Below are 27,956 nucleotides of genomic sequence, written 5' to 3' on the forward strand. Positions count from 1 at the left end.
CAGAAAGTGATAGGGAGGAACCCTGGTGTTGTGAAGAAGCCGTGCCTGACATTTCAGCGGCCTGATTCACAACACCAGCTGACCCTCCACATCCACACAGACACACACAGTGCTGTGGTACCAGACAGGAGCAGGAACTCTTCTTCTGAGACTCAGTGACAGAAAGAAAAACTAGCCAGCATTAACAGTTACTTTACTGTTCTCAGAGGACAGCAGAAACACTGACTCTCTCTACAAAAACGGGCAGAGTTGCCTCTTTTTCTTAAGGAAGCTCAGATCTCTGGACATCTGTAGTAAGATGCTGCAGATGTTTTATCAGTCTGTGGTGGTAGTGTGTTGTTTTATGCTGCAGTCTGCTGGGGAGGCAGCATCAGACACAGAGATGCAAGGCGGTTGGACAGACTGGTCTAAAGAGCTGGTTCTGTGCTTGGAGTCAGGTTGGACACACAGGAGGAGGTGGTGGAGAGATGACCTGTCAACATGTTGGAGGCCATCTTGAAATACCCAGATCATCCACTACAAACCTTTATGGACCAAAAAAACAGCAGTGGACGGCTCCTCTCTCTCCGTTGCAGGACGGAGAGATTCAAAAGATCCTTCTCTCCTACAGCCATCAGGCTGTCTCATTCTAACAGAGCTAACAGACTCACTGAATTTACCCTTGGGGATAAATAAAGTAATTTTGATTTTGATTTTGATTTTGATTTTGATTTGATTTGATTTGAAACCGTGGACTTTAGACAGACACCATCAATCTGCCTTATTAGCATTCCAGTCAAAGTACTGGACTTACAATACTTACCTGTGTCTCTGTAGTACATTTATGTCTTCTGCTCCCACTGTACATCTGACTGCCGTGGTAAGAAACACTCTGACTGGACAATGAGACCAAACTGGGACTAGGAGCAGCATGTGTGTAGTACACACTGTCTCCACTGGAGGGCAGTTTGAACCCAGCGGCTTTCTTCTCTGCTCACTCTCTCGGGGACTGAGGAACTAATGCCGAGCTGGTCACACGTCGTCTCCATGACTCAACCTGCAGAAAATAAGACAAGACAGAAAATTAATTTAAAGCTGAAAAATTAGCTTGAAAGTAAATATAGCGTTTGAAACTTTGGGTTTGAAAACAGCAAGATTTAACGCCTCAAAAACCATGCAAAACTGTGACATAACTGTAAAATGCTCTGTCTGATTGTCTTTTGCAAACCTCTTAGAAAAACTCGGTGTGACTGCACAACACACGGCAGCCCTCAGATGTAAGCTTGCTCTATTTGCTTGCCTATTTATAAAGTGCTTTGGTATTGAGGACAGGGCCGTGATGGAGCTGAGAATAACTTTGGTTTCACAGCGGCAAGCCTTAATCCACCTTGAAGCAGCCCGCTGTGTATGAAAACTGAAATCATGTCACGGTAAAGTGGGTTTACACTAAAATGCAATGTTTCACTTCAGTATAACATGTCGTCTAGGTAAATAGATCCACTAATAAAAGGTCTGTTCACTGAAATGTTTGTGGACAAGCTGGTCTGTTGGCTGGTGATGATTTATGACCTGAATGAATGTACGCGACACTGACATATATCACCTTATAAAGTGATATGTTGCATATCCAGCAGACACAGAGCAACGTTATCTTTCTGTCCTGTTTCTATCTACCTGATGAATGTGAGGCCAGCGCCTCTCCTTCCAGCTTTGTTATGGTCTCTCCACCAACTCCTGAGAAAAATATCTGTCTTCCTCCCGCAAAAAACAAGAAACACTGAATAGTTGTGCTTTGAATAGAATATAGTGGATGTATGGAGACTGTGTCTTAAATTTGACACATCTGCAATGACGCACTTTCCGGTGTTTTCACAGTCATTCCGAATAAGATCACCACAACCAGTGTAGGTATAATTGATTTATACATATTTAACAATCTACGTGTGAAATTTAATTTATGTACATGAAGATGTACATGTCTAATTACAACATGAAAGTAACTCTGATGAGAGAAAGCAGGAAGAACACTCTGGGGACACTCAGGCAACGATCTTAAAAGTACATCTTTATATTTACTGTATTGTATTTTATTGTGAAGGACAGAAGTATGGTCCTGGTGTGTTGATAATGATGGTTGATAACAGTGATATTTATTTGGCTTCCCCAGAAACATTCAGTACCCCTGAGGAGATCCAAGTGTCTGATGTAGGATACAGTTAGCGCAGGGCTAATTCTCCGGCGTTAGCTTCCTTTTGTCGACTCTGGTAAACCCAAGCCTAACTAACACGGTTAAAACAATATACGGTTCGAAAGATAAGAAGTTAGACTTTAATTTCACACTATTTAATTAATTGGAAGCATAACATGATCATTTATATTAGTAGTTAATACGAAATTTTGATAGAATCTTAACCAGTTTGTGTTGAGTATTAAGGAAATTATATTTTCTGGACTCATGTGCTGAGGGTTATTTGTGTGGATCTATGGAGGCAGTTATGTAGCCCAAACACAAACAAACAGCTTCAATTAAAGATGAATGCTGAACATCTCACAACTCTTGACATATTTCTATATTTGCCATATTATTTCCATTAGCAGTTTGAGAGTGCTGTGATGGTCTGACTGTAGCACTGGTCCGGCTCAGTTGGACCAGAGTTCACAATGTTCCACAGCTCTTGTTGTGGAATTGGTTTTAAGAGTAGCCTTTGACCACTCCATCAATCACTGGTTTGTCCTTGTGCCTGACCGATCCAGGACGGGTCAGGCCTTTACTAATTCCTCCACAAGCTGCCATGTCACACTCAACATAATATCCTAGCAATACATTTCTCCTTATCCCCTTTTATCAGGTTCGCTGGCCTTTCTGGTCAAGCTTTTGTGCCAAAAGAAAATTCTTCTACCGCTTCAATTAAACGGCTGGACCGACCAAGTGGAAGCTCTTGGCCCAACTCCAGTGTCCTTCAGACACACAATGTCACTGCGTATAATAGATGGAATCACTTCGGTGAGGAAGAGTCAAAAGAGGTGCACAGTGAAGTGCGGTCAGGGAAGGCAGGAGAGGCCGTGCCTTCCCTGTCATCATGGAAAGAAAAAAATGTAAAATGAAAAAAAAATATATTATTTATCCAGTGATATACATACATTTTTTTTTATCTAACTCCACCAGTTTTAGATTATTTTTTATTCAAAATCACTGAATTTTCACATTTGCTGTTCAAATAGTGAGAAGAGACGTGTGATGAGGCAGCAGCCAGATGAGCCTCACCATGGATTGATCAATGACTCGGCTAACTGTGCTGCTATGCTATAGGAACTAAATTTCCATAGTTTAGCTGATGTATAATGTATAGTGTTTTTTTGTCAACAACTGTATGTGTGTAACGTGTTTCTTATGAGCAATAATAAAACGGCTGTGAAAAGGCACTAAATGAGTCAGCAGTTCTCCTGCCTCATGGTAGGGGCACTCATGATCCCAGTGATTCTTCTTGCGACTCCTCGGCTGCAGAATAAGTGACAGCAAGCTTCAATATACAGTTAGCAAGTCAAGTAAAGCCATCCGTTTATTTAAAAAAAGTGCTTGATGCTTTTGTTCAGAAGGAGCGGCGCATGGACTTCATTTATAAGTAAAGGTAAGACCATAATAACGCTTTTTTAATTAAATGTGCTTTTTTTGTGTGCAACAGTTTGTATGTGTAAAGAAAGCTGATATAAGATTTTAAATATAACCCGTTAACTGCCGCCAATCAAATAGTGAATAAGTTACCCTGTACGGTTCATATGTTGTAAATCTGATTGTGATGAAGTCAGTGCCTCACCAGCCATCAACCTCACCACACGTCACTGGTGTACGGTGGCCCTGAAGTACAAAACAAAACAGCCAAAGACAACTCGCAAAAATGAAATCCGTAATATATCTGTGAGAGGCAGCAGTCTGTGAAGAAGAAGTATTTACGTATGTCTCTTGGAGACTGAAAGACAGAACATCCAATCAGAAACCACTAATCATTGTGCAATATGTATATATTTGGGTTTGACTCGCACCAACTGCTGTTGTGTTTTCTCTTCTGCTGCTGTCTTTTGCACTTCAGGGCCACCGTATGAACATGATAAAAAAGAAAACCCACCCAGTCACTTGCCACAGTGCTGCTCATTTCAGAGCCCAAGGTTTCAGAGCACAAAGATTTAAGTAACAATCAAAACTCGCCTGAGGGATTATGAGCTGGAGCAGGCAGTCTTTGTGTGTGTGTGTGTGTGTGTGTGTGTGTGTGTGCTTAAAGGGAGTTATTTGAAGAAGTACATCACAGTTTCAGAAAAGGTGAAAGCAGTCAAGGATGTGAGCTTGAAGCTGTTGGGCAGTGGCTTATTTAAAGGCTTTCATTGATTTCCACTGTGTTTGATCCTACAAGTCTGGAAATTCTTTTTAGTAAAGAAGCTTTTTCCTTGTGTTCAGCTGCTCACATTAAATCTGATCTGGATTGTGTATTTTGTTGTGTATATGAAGTGTGAGTGCTTCCATCTCCAGCAGGAAGAGGACCACATTCTTCCTGAGCTGCTTTCCTCTAAAAGACAGAATTGATCTGAAGATTTAAAGGCTACGCTGCTGATTCCCAACACCAACAGCTAGATTTAAACAAAGAACAGGCAATAACCAGTGATATTTATATCCATGCACGCAAAATGCCAGTGTACAGTTTCAATACCCTGCGTATACTGCACAGAGGTAGAAAGAAAGGCTGTCAGGAAGGTGGATGGATTGCATTGCAGTTAAAAGAGAATGAATGATTATGCCGTGAAGACTCAGCAGTCATGTTAATATTATAAATGGCTGGTCATACATTTATAGATTGACAAGTGGACTTCCTGGATTGTATTTTATCATTTTACCTGAAGACCAATGCCAGATTAAATCCTACTTTCCACTTAGTTCTTGCTAAGTTTGATTTATTTGTTTGGCCTTGTGAGAACTTAATTGATTCTTTAGAAAAGGACTTGTAAAAAATAGTGCTGACTCCATTTTGGAAACACAAACAAGTGTACCCCCATAAAGATTGATATCTGATCGCGTTCATTCTACTTTTAGAAATCCACCCCCCACCCCGATCCCTAACGCCTCTATAATGTCTGTCCAAACCTTCTTCATCCTCATCCAGTCCCTCTGAGTCCCACCTAGCTGGCTGTCTGTCTGTGACGGCCACTGATTGGATCCTGGTGCCGTTCTCTCTGTGACAGGCCCACAGCCCTGTTCATTCATCACAATATTCTGCTTAGTGGACACTTTTTGAGCGATGACTCCCCCCAAAACAAGACAATGTAGACATTTCACTGGGTGAATTAATTTAACCAAGAACTGAAGACTGATGTATTGTCATGGTTTCTATCATGCTGTTATACAGCTATTGTAACAACAAAAAATGGCATATGAAATAAATGAATCATGCATGTCTGTTACAGATACAGTTTTTGCTTAGACAAAAACATCAGAACTTTAACTTCTGTAACCATGCCTTAAACAAAGGAACCAAAAGTGCAAACACAAAAATTTGCTTTGCATTTTGTTCCTTACATTAAACTTTTTTGATTCAAGAATACAATCTCTTGCAATCACTGATAAAACAATGGAAGAGAATTGGGCCCAGGTGGGAGAAAAAATGAGAGGGGAAAAATGAATCATGTATTTTGAGAAAAAGCTGAAATGATGAGAATAAAGTCCACTTTTTAGTTGGGTAAAGTAATCTGCAAGCTACAACCTGATTTTCCTCAAAATGTCTAATATATGTCTAAAAAAATCCCATAAATCCCATAAAGAAATTGTTGTAGCCTACTATCAAGAATAGCTCATTTATGTGTAGGGGGATTGTAGTTCTGCTACACGCTTAAATATTGGGGTTATTTCTCATTTTATGACCTTGATGAAAATCAGGTTGTAGCTGCCGTCTACCTGACTACGTCTCTCTGAAACAATGTTCCTCTGATGACTTATTGACACGGGAACAACAAATCTGTGATTATCTATCCAACTTTACCAAACTCAAAAAGTTGACTTCATTCTTGTCATTTTCAACTTTTTTCTCAGACTGCATAATAAAAAAAAACCTTCTAATCCCCTACCTGCCCCCTCCCAAGCACACACATACACACATGAAAAGACTTAAAACACCTATCCATCTGAGCCTCAGTGCTACAAATAGACCTCAGGTAAGCTCATCCACTGTTAGAGCCAACATGGAGACAGTAAGAGTGAGAGGAAGAGTAGTGGGAAGAGGAGGAGAGGGGGAGGAGGAGAGAAGGAGGAGAGGAGGGGAGGAGAGGGGGAGAAGACGAGGAGGAGAGGAGAGGAGGAGGAGGAAAGGAGGGGAAGAGGAGGAGGAGAGGAGAGGAGGAGGAGGAAAGGAGGAGAAGATGAGTAGGAGGAGGAGAGGAGAGGAGGAGGAGGAGGAGAGGTGGAGAGAAGGAGGATAGGATAGTATAGTATAGGAGAGGAGAGGCGGAGTATGAGGAAGAGGAGGAGGAGGAGAGAAGGAGGAGAGGAGAGGAGGAGGAGAGAAGAGGAGGAGGAGGACAGGAGAGGAGTAGGAGGAGAGGTGGAGAGGAGGAGGATAGGATAGTATAGGAGAGGAGAGGCGGAGTATGAGGAGGAGGAGAGAAGGAGGAGAGGAGGAGGAGAGGAGAGGAGAGTCGGAGTATGAGGAAGAGGAAGAAGAGGAAGAGGAGGAGGAGAGAAGGAGGAGGTATAATGTGTTGTTTTTAATGTATTGAGATTTGCAAAAAATAGCTTTTAGTTTCAAAGATCAGAAAGAAAAGTGGATTTTTAATTTTACAATTCTTGTTATTGCTTCTTTCTCCCTTTTTCCTGCTGTAACAATGAAACTTTCCCTGTTGTGGGACAAAAAAAGGAATATCATAAAAACTTTTTATGCGTATTTTCAAAAGTTTTGGGGAATTTTGGTGTTTCCATCATTTTCTCATGTGAATCTTCAAAATGTGCATAAGAGATGAATTGATGGAAACACAACACACACACACACACACACACACACACACACACACACACACACACAGAGTTTCTTCCATGTCCTTTACCTGTTTTAGCACCAAGCACCACTTCAGACAGTGTGTCAACTTTCCATGAATCAGTAACTTAAAAGTAAAAGGTAGAAGAATGTGTAGCTGGCTCAGTTGTTTTCGACAGGGTTTTGACATGATGGCCAACAGCCAGCCACTTAGTCTGCAGCTTGGCCACAACTCCTCTCCGTGCAGCCAAAAAACAAACTGGGCCATGCCACACCCAGTTAACACTGCTGTCCCCGGGGCCCCTGCCTCCCCACCTCGCCCCCTCCTGCTGGAGCCGTCCATCCTTCACGCTGCTTTCAGACAGCTGTGCTTACTCTGCACTACAGACAGAGGGTGGGGAAGAAAGAGCCGAGGAGAGAAATAGACTCTGCCTGCTGCTGGATAAAAGCAAGCTTTTTGTTTCCTAATGGTGCCTTGCCCATTTTATTTAGATCAGTCATTCAGACGGCGCGTGACATTGGCATCATTGATTTAACATCATTCAGTTTGTAAGGAGGAGGAAAATGAGGAGATGAAGGTGGCTGACACTTGTGAGAAATGAGCAGCACGGCAGGGATGCTGCATTCAGTCAAGTTATTCATTAAGTCCCATTCTTTTTCATAAATGTATAAATTAAATGTATGCTCTATATAATTACAGTCTTTTGATTGACATTCAAAACATTTTTAAGTTCTTTTCATTGCTTGAGCAGATGTTTTCCTATTTTAAGGTTTTTCATGAATACATTTTTGACTCATCATATGAAGCTCATTCTTTAACTCTGGCAAACTGAAACAGACTTAGTTAGATTGAAGCTATTTCACAGCCGCTGGGTAACAAATTAATGAAAAAAAAGAGACAAAAGAGATTTACAAATGAGCATGATCAGCTTTGACCCTGACTGATGGCTGATTGGCTGGCTGACTGACAGTGAGGAATATAGGCTGCAGTTTGTGAGCAGGCAGACAGAGAGGCTGAGCGATCGGCGGACAGCCAGATTGAGTCCAGTATTTTCAGCCCCAGAATAAACTCAAGTCTTATCACAGGAGGAGCAGCTGGCTGCCGAGCAGGACAGGTGACAGAGATGATGCTGACAGCAGCCTGGCCTGCCAATCCAACATCTCTCTGGATTCCCAAAGCGAGGGGAAAAAGAGCTCCACTGTGAAAGCAGCGGTCATCATAAAGTCACAACTAAATGAGTGGGGAGTCAGCTGACTTGGATATTGGGTCAGATGAATTGGCAAAATGTTCACAGGTTTTTCAAGCTAGAGTACGCAAAATCTGGTTTCTTGACAGATGCGACGTAATGGGATCTTTATAATTAAAGAAACAGCCTTTTTTAGGGATGTACAGACAGAACATGATCTCAAATGAATTTCTTTCTTATCTTCATATATTTACTGCAGTGGAAAGTAAATGAATGCATTTAAGTACTGTACTTACCCTAAAACTTCAATAAATAGCCTGGATGTTTATTTGCCTGAATCATGTATTTGGGACATCGTTTATAAGGGAATCGACTGAATCGATTAGTTGATTGTTTGATTCTTTTGATTAAATGTTTCAGTACTTTTTCATGCAAAAAACTTTGGTTGGTTTAACCAATCATGATACTTAAACATGTCACTTTATGCTACAAGCAATTATAAAAGGCACTTCTTTCTTTTGTTGCTATTTACTACTTACTATTTTCTATTTTTAGGTGATTAATCAATCAACTGAGTTCAATTTCTGAAGAAACTGCAGTATGAATGCGGGAGCCTGAGAAGCTGAGGCTACACAGCTGGCTTGAGTAGTAGTAGTATGAATAATTGGAGGAGTGGGAATTGATCTGACTAGTATTTTTTTAATACAATAATGAAAAAAGAAAGGGTGATGCATTTTATTTTGAAAACCATAATCCTTAGCTTCAAATTAAAGATACTGTTGTGCTATTGGGCTTGTATCCATACTCTTTGTGGCTTTTATTTTGAAAACAGCCTTAGGGATGGTAACTGCTTAGTGATTCCCGGGCCAGACACCTCATAGAGACTGAACTCAGGTGAACCCATTTAACTTTTGCTTCTCAGGCCAAAACTGTTATCACTTTCATCATCATTTTTTAGAGAAGAGGTAGGAGAGCATGGTGAACACAGTGTGCCAAATTGGTGTGTAGTATGAAACATGTTGGAATAGGAGTAGGTTACAAAACTGTGACTTTCTTGTTTCTTCTTAAAATGTATGAACTCATTTGTGGTTAACATTGGTGTCTATGAGGCAGTTGCATGGAGGTCCTGTCACTTTCAGGCTCTCAGAGCCAAATGTGGAAATGTATTTGCTTCCATCGTAACCTGTCTGCAACCAGCACACATTAGCCCACACTTGAAGCCTAAAATATTGCATGGAGAAAGACATTTGTGAAAGGGACAGCGGTTATAAATAATATATTAATATTATATTAATTAAATATATATCGATATATAAAATATATTGATATATCTTTAAATGTGATAGGGAATTAGACCATATCACATATATCGATATAGTTGAATTTCTTTCTTTCTTTATATATAAATGCTGCCCTTACTAGGGTATGTCATATTTAGTTCTTTTGTAATGTTTGTTATTCTTTTCTCATATAAATATATTTATGGCAGAAAAAGATTGGCCTATTTTATTTCATAGGCTATATTTGTTTAAGATATTTTTTTCTTTAAATGTGCACCTTATGGAGCTTTGATTTTTTAAAAAGGTTCTCCTGTTGTTGTACAATATTTATGTTCACTTAAATGAACGGTTTCTATAAAACTAATTGTGACATGTCATATTTGGTTTTGACTGAACATTTGCTCTCACTTTGCGATAAAAATATTGGTATATGAATCGTATACCGATATTTAGCCTAAACATATTGGGATATGACTTTTGGTCCATATTGCCCAGCCCTACCATATATATTGGTTTTTAGCTGAAAATCGTGTTTTGGGGGTTTCAGTAGGCTAACATTCGGCCAAGTGCCCTCCTGGAAGGCCCTGTGGTAGATAAAACAGTGATGAAGTACCCTCCAGAGTGCCCTCTCAATGGATGACAATTTTTTTATGCGCTGGTGCCCCACCACATGCCCTTTGTGTTATTTTCGCCAGTGTATGCAAGGCAAAGTCAGATTTACTCTCTCACTTTGAAAGTTAAGCGGCAGCTATAGTATCTGTAAATAAGCACTGGAACCATCTACATTTTCTTTACAAAGTGAGGATGACAATACCTCCGTGTCCATCAAGATAAGGACCAGTGGTGGAAACAGTATTCAGATCTCTTACTTAAGTGAAAGTACTAATACCACACTGTGAAATTACTCCACTACAAGTAAAAGTCCTGCATTCAAAACTTACTGAAGTAAAAGTACAAAAGTACCAGCATCAAAATGTACTTAAAGTATCAAAAGTAAAAGTAGTAGTAGCAGAATAGACCCAACTCAGATTGTTTTACATATTCTAAATATATTACTAGATTATTATTATTGATGCATTTATGTAAGCAGTGTTTTAAATTAGTAAATACATTGCTTATTTAATATAAAATTTTATTTAAAAAAAAAAGTCTAATCACTTTAAATTGATCATATATTTTATGTTAAGTCTCGACCTGTAAAGTAACTAAAGCTGTCAGCTAAATATTTGCCTAAAAATCTAGTGGAGTAGAAGTATAAAGTACATAAAATGGAAAGAACCTCAAAATTGTACTTAAGTACAGTACTTGAGTAAATGTACTTAGTTACTTTCCTGACAAGGACAGAGGAGCAGGAAGAATCATAAGGGCCGATGAATGGGATTTTTTTCTTTCTTGAAGACATTCCCAGCTTGAACCAGTCTCAGCCCTTACCACACTATCCGAATGCAAATGAAAGACAGGGATGAACTGTTCCATATTACTTTCTTCTCCCAGTAGTTTTCTTTGAGCTCGGTATAAATCTTGACTTTCTTGTCTAAGAAGGCAACTTTTAGAGCTTAATTAGTTCATAAAATCTTGTAGAGTGTGCCAGCCCTTAAGCAGGGTCCCCACGGCAGACCAACAACAGTCTGCTCATTAGAAGAAGCCACTGGTCTGTGTCTGTCGCTCTGCATGGGCTGCTATCAAAGTCTCTGCGGCTCACAGGAAGCTACAAATGCACTGAAGAACACACATGCACAAGAACTATAGGTTCATGAGGTTTATGTACGCACACACACGCACACACACACACACACACACACACAAATACAGATACGCACAAAGCTTGAAATACTCATATCAATTAAAATGTATTCATGTGTATTAATCCAGAAAAACAAACTATTTCCCTCTTTTTGAGTGACGTTTGAGAAAAATGTACAGCCATTGGATGTTTTAGGAAATAAATGAAGCTTTCTTTTTTTAAGAAAAAAACTTTATATATATATATATATATATATATATATATATATATATATATATATATATGTATATATTGAAACCCTTTTTCCCATTTTCTTCTTTTTCTTTCATCAACACTGTCCCCTAAGAATTTCTTAAAGGTTTTGTGAAAATCCTTTTAGAGGCTGGGGTTTACAGTATGTCCCATGTATGGTTAGACTTTTGGTTAAAATAGGGCAAAATCATATTCCTATCTCATACTTCAGGTCAACATTGCATTTATTTTACCTTTTTTTTATACCAAGATGTGCAAATATGCACTTTTGTCTCCATAGAGATGCTCATTTTGCGCGTAAAATATCTTGCAAAAGAAAATCTGAAAAACACAGCATTAAATGTACCATAAATAACATGTAAATATCTACATTGTAAAGGAAAAAACGTAGAGGTAAAGCGTAAGATGTAAAGTTACTATTAGAATGATGCATTCAGTATAGTTTATAGAAAAAAGAAGAGACCTGTACAGTTCGTTGAATACACTTATATGTTTATATATGAATATGTTTTATGCCCATAAATGTCTATACAGATTATTTTATTGTAAGTACTCACTTTAGTACATAAATACACATTTGAGGGCCTTGTACTTATTTCAAGTTTTTCAAATTTATGATACTCTGTTCTCTATGCTCTAGTGAATATTGTACTTTTTACTCCACATTTATAAATTTGCATTTAACGCACACAAAATTTTGTTTTCCATTTGAGGATGTCTGTGTTTGAAGTCCTGCGAGAGCACAGCAACATTACTGCCACCTGAGCCTACGAGTCAGAGACACGACATAACAAAGTGATGTGTCACTTAATAGTGAGGCGAGGCTGCAGAGTCACTCATCATTTCATGATGAGGGAGCTATTGTATCACAGCTGCAGAGAGAGAAGTGGTGACTTTAGACTGGTTCGCCTTTTAGAATGGATGTTTGGCAGGCGTGGTACACTGCAGCAGCTCTGAACCAGCTGGCATCCACAGACAGACAGACAGACAGACAGACGGACGGACAGGAAGAATGAATCAGGGATAAAGGATGGCAGGGTGTGTGTGTGTGTGTGTGTGTGGTTAAGATGGGTATGAAGGGAAAAAGAGGCGAAGACAGTTGCACACACACACACACACACACACACACAAACACTATGGGGGGCATTTTATGCCAGCGAACTATACTAAAACGCCTTAACTGCGTCACCCGCATAAAGAACATAAATATGTGTGCGTAAAGTCGTGCTTATTGCGAGTTGACCAGATAATGAAGGGTGACGGGTGACAAGTGTCACGTGCGAACATAGCGGACGCCTGTGTAACAGCTGCTTCACTTCACAATTAAAGCAGTTCATGTATGACAAAGAGAGACCGATGAGACAGTTGCAGTCTACATGTACACACATTAAGGCGTCTGAAGCGTTGGCTATAGTACAATTAAGTACAGGAAATACGCACAGCCTCTTCCTCAGTTTGGCGCCTGAGAAATGGTACAGTCCCTGATATACCGTTAGAGGCATACACGCGTGTAAGTTACAGGCGTTAACGCGTGTGTCACTATTGTCCTAAAGCTTCAGACGCCTTAATGTGTGTACGTGTAGACTGAAACAGCCACAACTGTCTCATCGGTCTCTATTGGTGATACATGAAACGGTTGAATTGTGAAGTGAAGCAGCTGTTAAACTCAAAATTTGTCATCATAAAGTAAATAATTATTTGTATATTAAGATGAGCGTGTGTCAGGCGCCTGTCCTTTCGCACATGGCAGAATGACCCTCACTATTTGATTTCCACAAACACTCCACAGCGCGTGTCTGTATGCTCATGTAGAATTGTACTTAGTCACGCTGGTCTACAAGTCGCGTATTTGAGCTGTAGTTCACCGCCGTATGCGCGTGTGCAGCATCATGGCGTCATGCCTACGTGATGCTCTTCTGTCCATTGAAAGTGAGTTGAATTTACACACGTACGTTAGAGGTTTGATGTCATCACATAGGTGCTGTACACACGTTTTAGTATATTTCCCTGGCATAAAATGCCCCTCATACACACACACACACACACACACACACACACAGAAATGTATATATTGCACTGACTGACAGTATTGTGCAGGGCCACACCATCATCTGTCCTTCCGTGCAGGTGATGCTACCAAGCATCCCATTTCTCGTGTGTGTGTGTGTGTGTGTGTGTGAGAGAGAGAGAGAGAGTTATCATCTGCAGAGCCAGTGGTGCCATATTATCCATTAAATTGTTGCTTTTCCTAATTAGCTTCCATGTGAACTTGGTGGCTAAGCATGCAAAAATGTGTGTCAATGTTATAATACTTCCCACAGAATAATTTAAATGTGAGGTAACTACCTTTAGGCTGGAGTCATTTCCAGGACACATTAAATGATAGGATCTGTAATAAGACTGAAATATAGCTTGGTTGATTGAGCCAGGTGAAGGAGAAAGCTCTGGCTATATTAATCCTAATGTGAAAGTGATGGAAGAAAAAAGGAAGTCAGATAGTGATAAAATGATTAATCCAACAAGGAGCTCGTAACTAAAATTATATTGATGAATTTATGCAATTATGTAATTTGCTAAATACTTCAAAGGGTGAAAATCCAAATTGAATACAGTGACTCATGGCTACCAAGCAGGTGCACACAAGTAGAGGCAGGATTATCAGATTGAATCCAACCCAGAGCGGTAAACTAATTAAAACATTCTTAGACACAAGAGCTTTATCTCGTCGTCTTTATGAACAACTTTTTTTATGTTTAGAGGAGATTTTTCCAAAAAAGTACAGCATTTAGTGATAAGTGTGAAAGCAAAGGATTAGTTGCAGAGGAAAAGAGGTTGCTATGGCATTTGTTGAGAGCCGTGCAGTGTGGCCCACAGTTTGCTTATTCGCTCTATTTAACTTGGTGGGATGTCTGCCAAGCTCCCAAAGGACTGTTTGTGTGTGTGTCTGTGTGTGTGTGTGTGTGTGTGTGTGTGTGTGTGTGTGTGTGTGTGTGTGAGTGTATAATAGAAAAAAAGAGAACAGCAGTTCCAGTCGGGCAAAATTGCTGAATGGACAGACTGATGACCATAGACTGCTCACTGCCACACCAGAGGACGATCTGACATGTTTGGGCCTTGCACCTCAGCCGGCCAACAAATTCAATTTTCATACTTTACAGGCGAGAAGTGAAAGTCCTAGAGAGAGACCATGAAGCTATGTAGGTCACAAGTGTGGGAAAAGTTCTCTAGAACAAGTTCAGATTAAATGTTTGCATCTCATACATGTCTTTAGTTGTCAGGGTCAGACAACTCAGCAGGAACGTCCTTGACATGTTAGGCTCAGAATTAATAGAGAAATGAGGAAAGCTGAAAAGGTGAAATACAAAGTAAAGGAATTATTCAAGGATTTCTTTGAAAAAAAAAAAAAAAAATTGCTGGTATTAAACTGCCACTTCTTAGGACACCAGTGTCCACCAGTGTGGTGGTAGTACTTTTACTTAACTAAAGGATCTGAATACTTTTTCCACCTCTGCATACAGTACTGTGAAAAAATGCGCTCTGGTGGAAGTGATGCTGGTTTGAAGGCTAAGGGTGGTCACACCAAATATTGATTTGATTTAGATTTGTCTTCTGCTCACCCAAAAAATAACTATTAACATTTCTATTTTTGAAACGGGCAAGCTTGTGGAATGAGAGGAGACGTGGCCTTTGAAGACGTGTTGTTTTTTTAAGCCCTTCTGTTTCAGATGGTGTCTTGTGTTTATTGAGCTACAGTCAGCATCAGTAAGGGCCTTAATCTGGTAAAAAATGTCTTGTTCAGCATTTGGTTGGACTAACAGACACTCCAAGGAGTCGCTGTTAATTTTTCTGAGGGAAGTAACATACATTTTGTTTTTCTTTTTTTGCCAAAATGAACATCCCAGTTAATGCTAACATGAATCAGTCAGGTTGAGGTGTAGAGAGGCTGTAGTCAGTGATCAGATCCCTCTCGCTCCTCCACAGTCCAAATATGGTCTGCTCCCCGTATCAGAAACAAGATGGCGACGAGTGTAACGCTGAACTCGAGGCTTCCAACGAGCCACAAACCAATGGGTGACGTCATGGTGACTACGTCTATTATTTATAGTCTATGATCGAGTATGACCGTGACATAATGAATAAGAATAACAGGTGGAAAAAATTGAGTCTTAAATTGTTAGTATATTAAATATATAAAAACATATCTTTTAATTTTTTAATTTATCCAACTGATATTTTAATACATTTTTAGTTTTAATTAAGATCATATTCATGTGTTATCTTTCCGGTTCCCGTTACTCTTTATTTTCTGCTACGGTCGAAAGTTAGAAACAGATTTATTTGTTCTCATGTGCTACAGTTCCTGTAAAGGCTTCGCTTCTGAATCAGATTTGAAAAAGAGAAACTGAAAAACAAACACATTTGACTTTGATCAAATCAGTGCAATCAAAGCCAAATAAAGCTGACCTTTATCTCCACACTGGCAACAGAAAGGCAGCACATAGTTTCATTTGCAGTAATTTCTCACCTCTCAGCTGACTCCAGAGCTGCTGACGGCCGGCCGGCCTGCAGGAAGGAAGCAAATGTCAGAGTCATTAATTTGTTTTCCTTTAAGATTAATAAGAAAGGGTCAGTGGTGTGTGTTTCACAGGATAGACTGTGACTCCTCGCACACACACACACACACACACACACACACGCACTAACATGCATTGTAGCTTTGTTTAAATTCGGTGAAATAAATCACTAAGAGTTGTCAGTAAATACACACAGGCATTGGATGCATTAGTTTGGATTTTCCACGTGTGTTGTATTGCTTATTCAATCATTTCTGTGTGTGTGTGTGTGTGTGTGTGTGTGTGTGTATTGTCCCTATCTGCTGCCTCCACATTGACTGTGTTCCTCTCCCAGGCTGTGCTGCTCTGATGAGGTCCACTCTGCGTTGATAATAAGCTCATTAATCATGCAGCCATACGGCCCGCAGCTCGCCGTCTATAGCCCAACTATGATTATCAGCATTGAATGGCTCGGGAGAAAGCGGCAGCTGCCTCTGGACCAATGGAGGCAGAGGTTGTTGGGGTGTATCTATCGATTTAAGCATGAAAGGACACTAAAAAGGCTCTCAGCGCTGAGGTGAGAGGAGACAGAAGTAAGGAGCTGAACCCACACAGGATGGACTCTCTGGAGGTTTTGCTCTTATTCCGGATTTTATACCGGGACATAACTGAATATAATAACTTCACATGACACTTGAGAGAAAATGTGAATCTTAATATGTCAAAATGCGCTGTTCAAAAACTCCTTATTTTATATGATAAATCATCTGATGTATGTTGAAGGGGTTCATATGGACCATTACATTTATAATCCAGGTCTGCCAAAAAATGTTCCAAAATGTTTCATCTAGTTCTGTGCAGCCTTATTGAAAAAACAGTTAATTGAGCTATAAATAATGGATTTTGCGTAAAATATGAAATAGTGACATGAAAAATAAAATACAATTTAGTTTGTATTTCATGAATTCATACTGTGACTGTACTATTGCTAACTGTGTTGATTTCATAAACGCGTAGAATTTTAATGGGATTCTTTATTGATCTACTGTTTCTTTAGTGCTTTAATTAAAAGATGTTTGATACACTGGGCTCAGAAAATACAAGCACTGACCTCAGTTTTCCAGTTAAATGGTTCACATAGGCTTCATTAGTAATGACATAGACATAAATTAAATATTGATTGATACCTGAAAATGCTTCCATAATAACATTAACAGTTAGTCGGTAACAGTCAAATCACAGCCAAATCACAAATTGAACACATTTTGTCACTTACACCTATACTGTCAAGTCATGTAGGCAGTTTTGCTTTGAGTTATCTTTCTCTGACATTCCTGCTTCCACTCGAGTTCAGTTCATGGTTCTTAAAGGCACAGTTACACCTGGATCCAAAAATAAAACATCAGTAGATAATCCAAAGTTTTCACTCGAGGTAATTTCTACTAAAATAGCCCCTATATGTTGATATTTATAACCTGAGCAGATACAGTTCAGTCAAAAAATGTTAGGGTGAACCTTGTTAAAGTCACTGGGCTTTATTCAACCCGTGGACTATAATAAAGCCTTATATGTAGAACTTTGAGATACATTCAGATGTATCTTTGAAAATAGTCATTCTGAATCCTGTAACTTGTGTTACAACAATCCCTCACCTCCTCCACACGAAACAAGGATATGGAATTAGGGCAGCCTAAAAAAGAGATTGGAATAGAAAGATATGTGCTGAGGCTCCGGGGTCTGGTCAAAATTACCTCTGTCTGCTCCTCAAATGAAGGAAAACGTGTCCTCACAGCTCTGCTAAAAGCACCACACACACACACACACACACACACATTCAAACACAGGGCCTTGAATAGCACAGTGCATTAGCTTCTAATGACATCACTTTGAAGTGACAGGAGTGTTTGAGTATTGACTCGCAGACTAGTTTTCACTCGATCTGCACATCACACACATTCTTCTATGAAGAACAGCAAAAAGATTGATTTTTGTTCTTCTTTTCTGAGTTGATTTTGAACTGTGTGAGAATCAGAGAATCTCAACAGAAATCACTTCTTTAGAAAAGTGTCAAACTAGGGCCTGTAAAGCTACCACGAGTGGCTTTTGAAACCCCTCTGATTTCAAGTTTCGGTTGGATCAACAGCAGTCAGTAGTTCATGCTAATGCTGTGGACCTGGTTCACCTTCACACTCCCACAACGCTCACTGCTCAGACAAACAGGGCGGAAAGCAGCAGAGAGAAGTACAAAAATGGACACACACACACACACACACACACACACACACACACACACACACTGATAAAAACCCACTGGCAAACTCTGTCACTCAATTAATGTCTCATTTTATCTGGTTTTAACATACCTGCCATCCTCAGCTGGAATTAAAGCTTCACCTCTTTCACCCCACCCCCCCGCACACACACACACACACACACACACTTTCCCTCTCTAAGTAGCTAAGCAGAGTGTGTGGGATTAGGTGCTGTGGTAATAACTGCCATATTGAAAAATGCAAGATTGGGCTTCCGCATGTGCACAAAGACTTAGAATTGCCTTATACTTTGGATATATCTCCAGACTTAAACCATGACCGTCTTTTTTAGTTTTACTTTCAGTTTTATCATGTTAAAATACCAGCATGCTGTTTATATTCCAATTTTTTCTGCTGCAGAGTTTTTAGATTCCACGATGCCAAGCGGGACTAATGCCATGAACTGTCTCGTACAGTGTTTTCCACAGTGTTTTGCAGCTCAAATGGCGGATTGGAAACTGCTGACATTCCAGTGGCAGATATTGCTCTCTTGCCCGCCAGCCCCTAAATCCCCTGTTACGAGGAGTGCAGTGTGAAATCCATTTACAACAGATTCCTGCAGAAAGCTTGTCATCTCATTGAAAAAATCCCACTGAAATACGGGAAAGTCTTTACTATAGATGTGAAAAAAAGAATAATATTCTTCCCCTGGTTTATTTATCTATCATTTGTTCACTTCAGTGTGTTTCTTTGTCTCTTGTTCAATTTGGTGTGAGGAAGAAATGTCTCCTGGCAGTAAACAAAGATGGCTGCTCTGTCACAGAGGGGTTAATCTTTCATCAAAGGTGTCAAAAGACTTTATACAGTCCTGATCCCTGAGGCCTGTGCACACTAACAGGCATGAGTGAGGCTTTATCATTATCATTTTATTTCAGGGAGTAGCTGCCGGTGCACCCAGGGCCTTACAATGCACCAAGTATTTAACCTATGACTGATCTGATCACAAACACCGACTGGTGCATCAGTGACAAAAAAACTGGCTTTTTACTTTGCCTTCATTCTGATTAAATCCTGCACAAACCTTCTGCATTGTTCAGATCTGGAAACTGCACCATATGCAGCCTAAAATGCTGCATTTACTTTAAATCTATACACATCAAATCTTCTTTTTTCCCATCGGCAGCAGACACTCTCGCTCTGGTTTCTGAATACAAAACTGGAAACAAAAAATTGATCGCTGAAAACTGCGCATTCTGCCTCATTCTGACTCTTGTCGCGTCTCTAAAAGAATCCCAGTGACAATCACATCACATCACATCACCAGAGGTCTCTACAGCTGCTCTTGAAAGCAACATTATCATAAGTAATGTCAATGGAGGCTATACATTCTGTTTTTCATCTGAAACAGAAAGAACAAATGTGCTATTTAACCAAAAGCACTGTCTGATGGTTGTAATATTCTGCAGCATCAACATGAAGCTGAGTTTAAGCCAATCAGAAGTGGTCCTGATGTGAATGTTTGGTGCCGAGCCTCTGCTCTCTTTGTGTGCGGCTATATGTCAAACAAAGGGCCGCTACGCCTGCCTGCCTGCCGTCCATACACCCAGCTGGGGGGAGGGAGGACAGAGATGTGGTCTGTGTGTGGGTTGGGGAGGGGATTGGTGGATTGGTGATGCTGTCTGCAGGGAGCAACCAGGCGTGTGAAAATACTCCACAGTGACTCTCTCCTCCTCCTTTCTCCTTCATCCTCACTCCTTTGTGCTCTATTTCTTTCATTCCACTGTCCTTCTCCTTCTTTTTCATGTGTGTTCACTTCATCATCTCCATGACCCTTTAACTTTCAACCTCTTCCTTCCCTTCTGCTCTTCCTATCTGTCCCTCAGATGTCATCCAACACACAGCCAGGAGCTTATAGTAATAATAGTTATAATAGAAAGTTTAATGCCCATTACAGCTTCTTCGATGGGAGACAATCTATGATACGGAAATGCTGCCGTTGTACAGTACGCATACATGTGCACTACATGTGGTTCTACGTGTGTGCTGCTGTGTGTGTGTGTGTGTGTGTATGTGTGAGTGGAGCGTGGGAAGACAATGAGAAATGGAGGGTGTATCCTCAGGGAACACTGTCATAAAACGTTTTGACAAATTGGGACTGAGAGTACGTTGTCTCTGAGGGTTTATTGCAACCCACAATCAACATACACACACATCAAACTGACACATGACAAATGGTAGGAGTGGATGATGGAGTTACTATGAGCCAATAAGCTCTTAATGCATTCAAACCTGCTAAGCCACACTAAGTACCTATGTGCTCAAAGTAGAGAAAGGTTAGCGGATACGGGTGATGGGAACAAAGAAATATTACCGTACAGTAAACATCCATCACTTGGATAGTCAAAATTCAAATATCAACACATACAGTGACAGCAGAAGAAGAAATTTAAATGTTAAAATACATAATAAATCCTTGATCAAATGCAGCCAGTCACTGAAGGAATTCAGCAACACACAGACAAAGAGAAGGAAAAGGGCTTACCTTTCAGTTCCACAGCCACATGTGAAAGTCCACTGCTCTTTGCACATGCACGCACACACACACACAAACACACACACACACACACACACACACACACACACACACACATACACACATACACTGATCACACATGCGCTCCCATGCGCTCATACACATCGTGTGCGAGGGAGAAACGAGAACCCATCATTGTTCTCATAACCCCTCCCACACTGATGTGTAGCTCTGTCTGGATGTAGAAGTAGCACACACACACACACACACACACACACACATTCTCACGGTGTCTGGCTAAAAAACATGCAGCATCAACAGTGTACCTTGTTGCAGCCTCCCTCTCCTCCAGGAATTCCAGCACACGCATTAACACACACACACACACACACACACACACACACACACACACACACACTCATGCTTCACTCCTATATGCTTACAGCACACAAAGACTCCCACTCACAGACCGTGTGATCATGTGATGTGTCTGATGCGCGACACATGCACGCATGTGAGAGCATGTGGTGTCTTTCCACTGTCTGTTCCTTATCAGCTATTTTGTGGATACTCTGCATAATGTAATGTCTGATTTGTATTTGTCATGTGTGGACCACTACACATTACCCCCGTATATTTACATGCATACATACAGTCTGTGAATGTGTGTGTTTTTTGCCAAAGGGCTTTGGTGTTAGGATAAACAAACAGGCACCTTTACAACCCCTGGTTGTGCTCAGCCATCAGGGAGGAAACAGTTCTATTAGTCCTGAGGGACAGCATGGCTACATGTACTTACCCCCTCTGCATTATTGATGGCTGGTAATGGTACCATTACAACAGAATAGGAAGCTAGTGGATGTTTTAACACAGGGCTGATGAGGACAAGAGAGGAATCAAAGTCCACTCGGTCAGGTTGGACAATTTCTGCTCTTTAATAAAGGAGGGAGGAGAGGCAGAGGGAGTGAAGGATTCTGTATATATATGACACTGATGGGACAAACTCTCATGGACAAGGCTAGTACAAGATAGAAGATAGAAGCTAATTTTAGTATCGCAATAACGAGGCAGAAAAAAGCAATCAAACTGAAGGACAAGTTAAGCAGTGCTTGACCAGGCCAGTCTGGGTGATATTCTGCTGACTGCAGCTGCTTGAATGCAGCCAACTCGCCAACTTAGAGCTCTGTATTTTCTGACTATGCAGACTGATGGATGTAAATCTTAAAAACGGTGAACTGCTATTGTTAATTAGTACACACCACACATAGTGCTGTTTCTGCCACCAAAGTGTATTAATTCAACCAGGGCATCTACAACCCTGAATTCAAAAAAGGTTGGGAGTGTTTAATAAAACAAGTCTGTCTTTTTTTTTTTTTAATTTTTTACATTAAACATATTGTTATTGAACAGTTTTCATTTGAAATGTGTCAGAAAGGATTATCAAATTATATTTTATTTAAGTTTTAGGAGTTGGAACTGGGATTGTATTTTAGAGGAAAAAAATGCCTCTTTACAATGACTTTATCTCTTAATGTGTGTTATCTTTTGTAATGTAAATGCAATGCATTGGAAGCAGTACAAATAAAAATTGCAATTCTTATTATGATTCTTTTTTTTTTTTTTTTAGCAGTTACACTGTTTTACTTCTACTTTTTAATAGTTAATACTTAATTAATTAAAGTTCATCTGATATTCTTTTACACCTTCCTTTATTAAATATGTAATTAATACAATCAAAGGGTGCAAATTAAGTCACATTTGCAATTATTAACACAGCTATGAAACAGAAATTAAAACATTTTTACAACATGTTTCAGTGTTCTCTAAAGCAATTTGTTCAACAAAAGTCAAAGTACATTTGTATTAAAACACTCATTAAAAATCTCATTAAATTGGACTCTTTGTTATCCAGTCTTTAATGGAGAACAAAGGATATAGACGTACACACACACACACACACACACACACACACACACACACACACTGACACATAGTCTGATATGTGTGTTATGTTGCTATTGACCTTTATTTCTTACTTGTGATTTTATTACATTTTTACAGTAATTTTGCTACTATGTATTTAATGGTCAGGTTGCATTTCCCATGTTTCTGCCACCCTCAACTAAAAATACTTCTATTTTAATTGACATTTTTAATAATATCTCAGTAGCTTTTTTGTGCATGAGTTTTGTTAATTTGCCTTTGTGCGTGTGTGTGTGTGTGTGTGTGTGTGTGTGAGAGAGAGAGTGAGTGTGTGTTTATATTCACGCCCATAAAGTTGGAGACACAATCCTCTGTTAATTGTGGTTTCATTTTCATTGTGATATGTTTGGCAGAAATTGATTAATGTAGTTTTGAGATAGATATACACTTTATCTGTCAAGAATATACACATTATCACAATCATTTCATGGAAAGAGGTAACTCTATGAGCGACTATGTATATATGTTTCAGCTATCATTTCCAAACAGTTTATAGAATTAAAATTTCAAATTGAATAGCTGATGTACAGTATGTTTCATACCATGATATTTTACACTGTGATGGAATATAGGATATATTGAGAATGAAACTGAGAAAATAGTAGTCTGAAAAAAAATACTCAACTCAAGGTCCGGGCTGAAAGCTCAGTGACCATTCTTTTATAAAATGTGAGTATACGGCTTCACTTTTACTTTTGGTCTGAAAACACATTAAATGCAGATGTTCACTGATAATAAGAAGTACAATTGGGAGTGCTACTTCCATTAAATTACTAATTCCTTTCTTTGTCATACATAATAATACATAATATTCATTACTCTGAGTCTGCACATATCACACCTTCTGTACAGCATCCATATTTTATATGTTTAGATTTTTCTTTTTATACAGCCTTATTTCATAACGTTGTATATAATGTCCATATTTTGAGCTGATACCCTTGTATATTTTTATATCTTATATTTATTCTACTTATTTAAGTTTTTTTGTTGACCATGAGAGAGCCCTGCACAAAAATTCCTGTGTTTAGACTGTGGTCTGTGTTCACAAATGGCAAATAAAAACCTAGAACCTTGAAAATATATGATTGGCATATTCATTTTTGTTATTATCATTGTCAGTAAAAAAAGAATAAAAAGTCATCGATGTAGAAATGCACTGGCTATTGTTTTATTGGGGCATTTGTGGTCTAAATCTAATATCGTTTGAACTATTTAAAAACAATTTAAAATATGATTTTGAAAAGTTAATAATTTCTAAAATAACTTCAAATGCAAAGTATATGACTAATACAGATTAAACAATGTGTGATAGAAATGACGACTCTAGACATTGAAAAAGATGTATGACTTATTAAATATTTCTCTTTTTTCAATAAAAAAAAAAAATCAGCTACACACTACATGAATGCTACAGTCACAGCTCAGCTCACACACAGCCACAGGGTCAGTGTACAGGGCTCATATGAAACATGAGAAGGAGCTCTGTGTGTGTGTGTGTGAGATGATTCTGCTGTATCCTCACATTATTCACTGCAGAGAGAAACCACAGCCGGCGCCTCGCAGCCTCTGACCAAGCATTCAGCAAGAAAACCAGATAGAGTTACTGCTGATCAAATCAAACAAAACTAATTCAATTGGGGACAACTATTTTTTGTGGATCGCTGCTTTTGCTGCTATCAACCCTTTTCATAATTCCTTTTTCATTGTTTTAAGATTTTGTAATTTACATTTTCACAAAGTTTCACAAAGTCCAGGTTTGCTCTCACACACTAAACACATCTCCAAGAATAAGCAGCAGGATGACATAAATCATTCTGTTTTACAGTGTGAGTTTGTACGTTGATAATGCTTCACATTGTTACAGTACACGGTGGCATGCAGTAACTGCTTGGTGTGTTTAGATATTTAAATTTTAGCTGGCATGTGAGAGTGCAGAGGCTGCAGGGCATAAAATCTGGCCAAATACACAAACTCATATGCTATCAGTGTCAACGCCTTGGGCAATTATTAGCACATAAAAGAAGCTGCTAAATGAAGGAGGGGAAATATAGTGATCACGGCTACGATAAAGGAAGGAGAGAAAATGTGATTGTGTGTGTGTGTGTGTGTGTGTGTGTGTGTGTGCGCGTGTGTGTGTAATTTTAGAAATCCCAGTCCAGATAGAGGGGACTGATTGGGGAACAGGTACAGTGCCTGCTCCCTTCTGACCTACTAATGAGCTACACAGATCTCACACACACAAACACACACTTCCTCCTGGCTGTGCCTTTTGATGAAAATGAGACTTTGAGCTCAAATAATTTAAAACAGTTTTAATAATTCACCTTCACAAAGAGCAACTAACAACCACTGAGCAGATTTTGAAATCGTTGTGGCAAAATGTGCACCGTTTTTCTGCGCTAAGCATCTTTGCGTGATAAAACAAGATAAGTTTTATCATCATTAAATTATTGTGCTAACAACCAAACAACAAAATTACATAGGCACGAAACATAGCTGAAATTTACAATATATATAATAAGTATAAACACAATAAATATGAACACAATAGGAAATAGAATTGCATATTGATAGAAATGGCTATATTGCCCAAACAGAGCTGTGTTTCTCAGTAAACGGTTCTGTCTTTCAGTCTATGCAGCTGAGGTTAATGAAAGAAAAGCGGTGCAGCCTTGAGCGTGAGCATTTTTATTATAATCTAAGTTATGGAGTAATTAATGAGATACACATAATAGAGCTGTGCTAATATAAATGTCAACAGCAGCAGGAAACGTTGTGTTTGGAGCTGACCCCGCCTTTTTAAGCTCGACTCCTCTGTGTTCTGTGATAAACAAATTTAGGACATAAAGGAGAAAAAAAGCCGATGCAGGTAGAAAATGATCATTATGGTCTGTTCAACCCAGGTGAGCCTCATCCGCAGGGGTCCCCACAATCTCCATGACAACCACTTACCATGACTACCCCCCTCACCATGACGACCTCTGTCACCCAGTTGTCCTCCTGAGACCTGTAACAGAGCTAATATGGCAGCTGTGGATCCCTGCGAGACTGAGACCACCACCCTCCTCCACCCCAGGGGTTTAAAGCAACTCAATTCAGACAATAAAACCACTCTATCCTCATGGTTCCTCCCTGTGAAGCGACCTTTCGCCTCCCAGTCGGAATCAATTGGATCTACAGTGCTGCTAAACAAGGACTTAACAACTCACTGTAGCTTCTCTCTCTTCTAGCCTGGAGAAAATGCAACAGCAGACCTTTGGAGGCAGCTGGAAAATTCCTGCTGTAACCTGGTTTAGGCCCAAACTGAGCTGTTTGTGCACAGAAATGAGAGGACAATTGTGCGCTACAGGAATTTGAGTGCATACACACGTGTGTATATATTCCAGCAAAAGTACAACACACACACACAGCTTCTTAAAGCATATCTTTGTCTCTGGGGGTTGCGTAATGATTCCATGACAGCCTGTCAGACATCATATGAAATTGATTCCACACAGCCAAAGCTCTCTCCTCTCTCTCTCTCTACGCCATTATCCGTATCCCTTGACGACTCTGCTCCTGATCAGTCTCTTTTATCATCTTATAAAATGGCCCAACTCGTACTATCCAGGACCAACAAAGACATGGAGAAGTACACATAAAAAATCAGGATTTAGAGAAAACACTGTAAGGAGCACTTTTGGAGCAGAAGTCCAGCTATGAATGTGATAAATTTCAGCTCTTTCTTCTTTAAAAGCAGTGTGGAGCTTTTGACCTGCAGGTTTGGCCACAGCAGAACAGCTCTACTCACCAGCCTTTAATATCACTGGAGCATTTCAATACACATTTTCTACACTTACACCTGTAAATTCAGGTGTTCACTATGTGCATTCTGCGTCTCTGTCTCGCAGAAAGTGAGTGTAGTAATCATAGGTTAGGATTTAGTAGTGTGTAAATGCATGAATGAGTGTGTGAGGGGGTGAATGTGTGTGTATCATGTGTAGCAGAGTAGTTGTGTGACTTACCCCCGGCCGTCCCTGAGGGTTGAAAAAGGCTCTGACAGCGCTGATGCTCCTCAGCGTCCCGCTTTCATCTACAGTATGTTCGCTATCACTCAAAACTCCCTCCTTTTTCTCCCCGACACACTCTCTCTTTCTTTCTCCTGTCTTCCTATACTATCTCCATCATTTTCCTTTTATCTCCCTCTCCTTTCACTTCCTTCTCTTTTCTTTATCTTCTTTCTTTCTTTTTTCTTTCTTAATTCATTTCCTCTGCATCTCCCACTCTTTTTTCACTTCCTCCTTCTTCCTTTCTTTTCCACTCATCTCTCTCTCTCCCTCTCTCATCCCTTTCTTCTCATCTCCTCTGTCGCCCTCACCAGCGCTCCAGGAGCTTGGTATCGCTGTCTCTCAGCTGGCACAGAGAACAGGCAGACACATGGGAGGGCTGTTTTGTAATCCAGCAGGTCATACCACCCTGGCACAGGAAAAGGGAGGGAGAGGAGGGGGAGGGAAGACAGAGCAGGCCTATACTACTACCTTCCAACCTATACCTTTGCTGCATCCCTCCGTCTGCGAGCTGATGGTCTCTCCCTTTTTTCCCACCGACAACGGGAGGTCTCGCCTCGCTACATCCTCTCTGCGCGTTGAGGTTTAAGAGTGAGCAGGGAAAGGGAGGAATGAAGGAAACAAGGAAGGGAGGAAGGAAGGAAGAGAGAGAGAATGGGAGAGGAAGGAAGAAGTGTGGGAATTAAAGGAGGGATGAGAGAGGATGGGCATGGGGGAGGGTTGCCTCGAAGGGTTTCAGACTGAATCAATGAAGGCTCTTAGTTCAGGAAATATTTTTAAGTATACGAATAAAATGTGTGATAAAAATGAACAAAGAGCCTGGTCATGAATTTGTGATACTGTATACTTTAGGTTACAACCCAGCCACACAGCTGGCGCCACTGATTGTGTGTGAGAGTGTGTGTGAAGCACACAGTGTAGCAGAGGGAAAGCTAGTGAGAGACGAGAAGAGATGGAGGTTAGGTCTCAGGGTGACTGACTGGCTGTCTGCCTCGCTGGGAGCCGTCCTCCCTCCCACAGAGGGTTAAACTGCCTTCCATTTATCCTTCATGTTCACCTCAGCCAGCTCACCAGCATGTTGCTCTTCAACAGTAAGAAGGTTTAGGATATGAGAGGTTTGCCCGACCCCATCAA

At 40.0% G+C, this 27,956-nt stretch overlaps 1 long non-coding RNA gene across 1 annotated transcript; it reads right to left on the reverse strand.

Annotated features, from left to right (window-relative positions):
* Positions 1-86: 86 nt before the first annotated feature.
* LOC131976509 (uncharacterized) lies at positions 87-26,881 on the reverse strand. Its single transcript, XR_009394805.1, has 3 exons — positions 26,781-26,881; positions 15,978-16,015; positions 87-1,036 (listed from the first exon to the last, which is right to left on the reverse strand). It is a non-coding gene; the product is annotated as an uncharacterized LOC131976509 (long non-coding RNA).
* Between the last annotated feature and the right edge of the window lie 1,075 nt (positions 26,882-27,956).

This window comes from Centropristis striata, chromosome 8 (genome assembly GCF_030273125.1).
Source record: "Centropristis striata isolate RG_2023a ecotype Rhode Island chromosome 8, C.striata_1.0, whole genome shotgun sequence".
Lineage (NCBI taxonomy): Eukaryota > Metazoa > Chordata > Actinopteri > Perciformes > Serranidae > Centropristis > Centropristis striata.